This window comes from Haliotis rubra, unplaced genomic scaffold, assembly GCF_003918875.1.
Source record: "Haliotis rubra isolate DU_JTF1 unplaced genomic scaffold, ASM391887v1 Scf298, whole genome shotgun sequence".
Lineage (NCBI taxonomy): Eukaryota > Metazoa > Mollusca > Gastropoda > Lepetellida > Haliotidae > Haliotis > Haliotis rubra.
This window is the reverse complement of record NW_025766966.1, coordinates 42,870-49,755: the sequence shown is the minus strand read 5'-3', so window position 1 is coordinate 49,755 and position 6,886 is coordinate 42,870. Positions and strand designations below refer to the sequence as shown.

Here is a 6,886-nt window from a genome sequence, read left to right as displayed (position 1 = left end):
CAAATGTCATTGTCAAATATCTCTGTTAATTATATTTATGAAACATTTCTCAAGCCTTGTATTCCATGCTAAGGTACGACATAACCAGCGTCATAATTGAACTTTTTTAGTTCTACCACCCGTGCTTGCAATAAGGGTCGAAGTTGAGTGTTGGGACGAAAGGAACCTTGTTCCCAGTTCCACAAGGCAACGAACTCCCGTCCTCCAACGACAGGAGGCACAATCGACTGTTGTAGAACGTATTCGCCTTGACAGCTAGCAATGTGTGCCTGAGACCCATTCTACCATGGATTTCCAAGGGGTCACTTTTGATTCAAAACGCTGTCCTACCAAAGTATGTTGTTCTTTTCATCATTGAAAAACGTCATATGCCAGCACCGAACCATACAACCGAATGAACTGATTAACACGTGATTATGTGGTTAAACCGTTCACTCGTAAACCCAACAAACATGGAGAAAATATGTGAAGCCAATCTCAGGTGAGGTGTCCCTCTCTGTGTTAGGTCTGGAATACTGCTAAACTCTTCGGAAAAGTGTACTCTCCCATCAATTGTTGTTTAACACTCAGGAATGTCCTAGATGTTTAATAACCAGTATATAATGAGGTCAAGTTCCAAAAGCTGCTCGTTGTTTCCTGCTTGGTTCAAGTGAAATTCCCGCGACACCTCCCGGCCTTCCCCTCACAACCGTCTACGGGTAGTTATATGAAATGATACATTTGACTGACTGACAGGATCTAATTGATGCAAGTTATCGTTTACCAACTGCTCATGTCAATCACCGGATTGTCTGGTCCTGACTACACCGAGTGCGGCGTTAAACAAACGAATTTTATTTCATTTTATGATAAAGCGATCCAAGAAAATATTTGAAGTTAGGAGAAAATAATAAAAGCGACATTTCAAAAAAATATATGCAAATAAATGAAATAACGAAAAAAATGCACTGCAAGAAATGATTTATGCAACAAAAGCGTAAAAAATACCATTGTTGCTAATATGAACATTTGTAATGTAAAGACATATGATTAAAGGTTCTAATAAAAATATCAGAGAACAAAAACTAAGTTTAGGGTATAAAAGAGGGTTTATGGCGAATGGTCAGTTCAAAACACCCCTCAAATGGGGTGTTAAATATTTAATACAAATGAGATTTCTTTGCATCTGACAGTCAAAAGCTAACGTTTTACAATTTTGCTGTCATGTCTAAAATTGGAATGCTGACGGCAAGCTATAAGGACGTGTACGCATTGTTCAACGTTCAGGTCAGCACTATTTATAGATCATAAGGTCAACACTTGATCTGAGAGAGAAGCGTTCTATTTTCGGTTTGAGAAGAGATTGTTTGAAACGGGATGGTTACTGCTTCTATGATAGCTTTTACATAACGAATAATCTTCTTGGAGTTGCATGTATGAGTATTATGGAGTATATTGTGTGTAAACTGAAACAGTCTAGATATGAGGTCGATTAGACAAGGAAGTAACGGGAAGAGGGCTATATTATTAGTATATGAAGATTCCGTGTGTTTGTGTGTGTGTTAAAAGGTAGCAACCGGGGAGGACATTGGTATCTATACACACCCTTCAACCGGGGACACACACGAAACCGGGACGTCCCGGTTGAGATACTGAGTAAAAATTGTTTCCGCGACCCTTTCAAGGCTAGAAAATGTAGTTGAAACTGTATCTTGTCCCGGCCGCATGTAAAATTTCACAAGCGCCTACACACACACATTGGTCGAACTGCCGTGTCTATACACACGTATCCCCGCTTACACGGAACGGCAATGATTACCCTATGGACTCGCCGACATGAAGGAATGTTTTTGCTCAGTCAAGGTAAATTATTTGTAGATGTAGTTTTTGATGTGTAAGGGTGACGGGAATTCATTAAAAAAGTCGTGTATTATGTTTTTCTCTTTTTGTCTGCCTCTACTAAGGACAACATTCAACAGATATATGTATTGAGATATAGTTACGAGCAGCAATGTAGGGCTCCTTGGTTTTGATACAATCTAGCCACTTGTACCTGTGATGTAGATGTTGAAAGTAGTAATGGCTACTGTTAATATGGATCATATAACTGTCAGTAATGAGAAATGCTTCAGTAATTAACTTTGAATTCTTATGGTCAAGGGTTAGATACAAAGGATTGTGTGGTATGGTTTGGATTATGTCAGTTATGGCTTTGGAAACTGTTGTTGGCTTGATTAGAAATTCGAAGAAATATAAATAATCGTTGCACGTTCAATTTGCTAATCATTTATTTCTTTTTACTGTATTGATGACATCCTCCTCACCAGTTCTGACAAAATTTATGGTCAATGTGTGCCTGAGACCCATTCTACCATGGATTTCAAGGGGTCACTTTTTGATTCAAAACGCTGTCTAAAGTATGTTGTTCTTTTCATCATTGAAAACGTCATATACCAGCACCGAACCATACAACCAGATAGACTGATTAACACGTGATTATGGTGGTTAAGCCGTTCCTCGTAAACCAACAAACATGGAGAAAATATGTGACCAATCTCAGGTGGTGTCCCTCTGTGTTAGGTCTGGAATACTGCTAAACTCTTCGGAAGTGTACTCTCCCATCAATTGTTGTTTAACACTCCAGGAATGTCATAGATGTTTTAATAACAGTATATAAAGGTCAAGTTCAAAGCTGCTCGTTGTTTTCCTGCTTGGTTCAAGTGAAATTCCCGCGACACCTCCGGCCTTCCCTCACAACCGTCTACGGGTAGTTATGAAATGATACATTTGACTGACTGGCAGGGATCTAATTGATGCAAGTTATCGTTTACCAACTGCTCATGTCCAATCAACGCCGGATTGTCTGGTCCTGGCTTCACCGAGTGCGGCGTTAAACAAACGAATTTTATTTCATTTTATGATAAAAGCGATCAGAAAATATTTGAAGTTAGGAGAAAATAATAAAAGCGACATTTCAAAAAAATATATGCAAATAAATGAAATAACGAAAAAAATGCACTGCAAGAAATGATTTATGCAACAAAAGCGTAAAAAATACCATTGTTGCTAATATGAACATTTGTAATGTAAAGACATATGATTAAAGGTTCTAATAAAAATATCAGAGAACAAAAACTAAGTTTAGGGTATAAAAGAGGGTTTATGGCGAATGGTCAGTTCAAAACACCCCTCAAATGGGGTGTTAAATATTTAATACAAATGAGATTTCTTTGCATCTGACAGTCAAAAGCTAACGTTTTACAATTTTGCTGTCATGTCTAAAATTGGAATGCTGACGGCAAGCTATAAGGACGTGTACGCATTGTTCAACGTTCAGGTCAGCACTATTTATAGATCATAAGGTCAACACTTGATCTGAGAGAGAAGCGTTCTATTTTCGGTTTGAGAAGAGATTGTTTGAAACGGGATGGTTACTGCTTCTATGATATTTTACATAACGAATAATCTTCTTGGAGTTGCATGTAAGTATGGAGTATATTGTGTAAACTGAAACAGTCTAGATATGAGGTCGATTAGACAAGGAAGTAACGGGAAGAGGGCTATATTATTAGTATATGAAGATTCAGTGTTTGCGTGTGTTTGTTAAAGGTAGCAACCGAGGACATTGGTATCTATACACACCCTTCAACCGGGGACACACACGGAACCGGGGACGTCCCCGGTTGAGATACTGAGTAAAATGGTTTCCGCGACCCTTTCGAGGCTAGAAAATGTATTTTTAGTTGAAACTGTATCTTGTCCCGGTTGCATGTAAAATTTCACAAGCGCCTACACACACTCACACCCACACGCTTCGTGAAAAGCATTGATCGAACGACACGTGTCGCTTACACGGAACGGCATTGTTTACCGCCATATCTCGCCGACAAGAAGGAAGATCAGTTTCTGCTCAGTCAAGGTAAATTATTTGTAGATGTAGTTTTTGTGGTGTAAGTGTGACGGGAATTCATTAAATAAGTCGATTAATTAGATTCGCTAATTCTGCCTATACAACTGATATATATTCAACGGATATATGTATTGAAATATAGTTTCGTGTTTGATACAATCTAGCCACTTGTACCTGTGATGTAGATGTTGAAAGTAGTAATGGCTACTGTTAATATGGATCATATAACTGTCAGTAATGAGAAATGCTTCAGTAATTAACTTTGAATTCTTATGGTCAAGGGTTAGATACAAAGGATTGTGTGGTATGGTTTGGATTATGGCAGTTATGGCTTTGGAAACTGTTGTTGGCTTGATAAGAAATTCGAAGAAATATAAATAACCGTTGCACGTTCAATTGCTAATCATTTATTTCTTTTTACTGTATTGATGACATCCTCACCAGTTCTGACAAATTTATGGTGCTGTCTGAAAACATTTTAACTGGAAGTACTGGACGTTCTGTAAAATTAGATAATTTGTTTTAAGAATATCGTTTGGTGTCTCGGGTAAAACAGGAATCTCAAGGCAGAAGAAGCCGTTGATCAAATTGACAAGAAAACAAAAGATTTGGCAACCTTAACTGAAGAAGGTGCAAAGTTCACTATGATTCACAATAAATGACTAAAGGAGTAATTCTATCTCAAACAACAAAACAAACGTTTCCAGTGATCTAATACAAAAATTACAATGGACCCAGTCGAATTAGATATAGAACGTTAGTGCACGTAAGATTCATTTACTACATTCACTTTGGTGTTTCACTTGGTGTAAATCCAACGTAAAATACTCATACAAGTTCCAGCTAAAATTCATTACCGTAACACTACAGTCCAAATGTATATTTTTGTTTAAGTGTGTCGGTTTGCAGTGTGATATTGTGAATTATGTCTGAACGTGATGTGGAGTGCATATAGTGTATTTCTCTAATAGAACTGAGTGATTTGGATAGTATAAGGAAGTGTGTTTGCTGTAGAGAGGGTATTAAGTGGAGTGTAGTGAGGATTGCTGTTAGTTGTGCAGTGTTGATGGTAGTATGGTTAGTATAGCGTAAGTTTATTGTTAAAGGGAGTGTTTGTTGTACATGTATGCCTATGCCTCTGTGTTTGTAAGTATTAATGGATGCGTCTGTGTAGATGTGGGTGTGGGAAAGGTAGTTAGTGTTTATGTGGTTGTTTATGGTGTTTATTTTCGTGTGAGTGTAGATACCATTTCCATTTAAATATCAACAACAGCCAAGTTGAAATGTGACACGAAGCGCCCGTACTCTGTATTTGTGTAGCATGTACCAATATCCACAACGCTGTTTCTCTACTGAGCATTGTTGATTACATGTCATCCAATGCGCCAGAGCCAGATAACTTTTTGGGTCATTGAGTTACTCCTTGTGTTCATCTCACGTATCCTAATTTTCCTTTGAGTAACCAAATAAATTGTACCTGACACAACTCAATTGGGGCCATTTTCCCAATTGCGCAGAGTGTTTGTTATAAATGTTCACGCTGATAATCACTGGATTGTCTGGTCCAGGCCAATATACTCAATTATTTACAAACCGCCGCCATACAGATTTGACATATTTGTGAGTACGCATGTAAGATCACATTTACCTGAGTACTCACAAAACTCAAGCTCTGTACGCAATAGTAGAACTTGTGATTTCCAATAAAAACAATTGCGTAATTTACGCAGATACACAGTATCTGTACCTCTGTGCGCAGATCAATGTTCACGCTGATAATCACTGGATTGTCTGGTCCAGACTCAATTATTTACAAACCGCCGCCATACAGCATGAATATGGCTGAGTACGGCGTAAAACTAAACTCACTCACTCACTCTTACGCAAGTGAACTTGTGATTTCATAGCAGTTAAGGTACTTCAGTAGTTTGTATCAGTATCCATCACACTGTTACACTCAGATTGTTGCAACTGATTTTGTGAATCGAGAGCAGGTATATATACTGGAAATACACCCATGTAACAATAAAAATTTATTTCAGTGCAACAAACGGTTATCAAGCTAAGCTGCATTGACAAAGAAATTAGGAATTCTCTTCAATTGGGAAAACAGGTTTGATTGTGATCTTAGTTTTTTCAGCAACATTTTAATGATAATGAGCATAAAACTAAATGATAATAACTAAACATAGTTCGATAAAAAAAACTAACTTAATAGTTACGCCAGGTTTCCTTTGTTCAAGACGCAGTGGCCTCAAGCATCATACTATTACATTTTGCACAAAAGAATAGTTTTGCGTTGAACTATCATAATTTAGTTTTGAAATATCTTGTTATTCACGCAAGTTTGTATTTCACCTATTGTTCTTAAACCATGTTTTAGAATGGTGATTGATCTACTTCATCATTGCGTAAATGTTTAAACGGATTAGCGCAAGGAGAAGTCTTTCATTACAGAACTTGCCACAGTGTTTGAAAGCTATATCAAAGTTGGGAACCCTGACTGTGCATGGAGCAGCACTAAGAAAGTATCCTGAAATTATATCAACTGTGAAGAAGGTACGTATAATTATTATACAAAGCAACGTGTTTTAGACTGTTTTGTGTTTCTCATTGTTATGTGTTTATCAAAAAGATAATTGTTCACTAAATATTACTTGTGTGAGTAACAAACTGTTCGATATTTGTTGTTCAATTTCAAAAGCTTTCGAGCTAATTAACCGTTTTATTTCAAGCGTCAATAATAAAGTAATAAAGATGGCATATTGACTTGCAGTGTCGGCACTTTGCTACTGTGGGCGCATCAGGCAGAAGGCAGAACTTATATTGTGTACATTCAGGAAGACACTAGAAAGAAGGAAGATAAAGGCATTTCGGGTAAGTGTGAGTTTTCAGAAATTCACAATTTTAAAAAATCATTTCTTTCACAAAAACATTTGATAAAATATTATTTAATATTCTTTGTGGTAAAATGCTCAGAACCTCACAGATGCCACC

The 6,886-nt window shown here is 37.3% G+C and overlaps 1 long non-coding RNA gene across 1 annotated transcript; it reads left to right on the top strand.

The window, feature by feature from the left end:
* The first annotated feature begins 3,330 nt into the window (after window positions 1-3,330).
* On the top strand, window positions 3,331-6,679 carry LOC124282322. Its single transcript, XR_006900128.1, has 3 exons — window positions 3,331-3,461; window positions 6,347-6,448; window positions 6,666-6,679. It is a non-coding gene; the product is annotated as an uncharacterized LOC124282322 (long non-coding RNA).
* The last annotated feature ends 207 nt before the right edge of the window (window positions 6,680-6,886 follow it).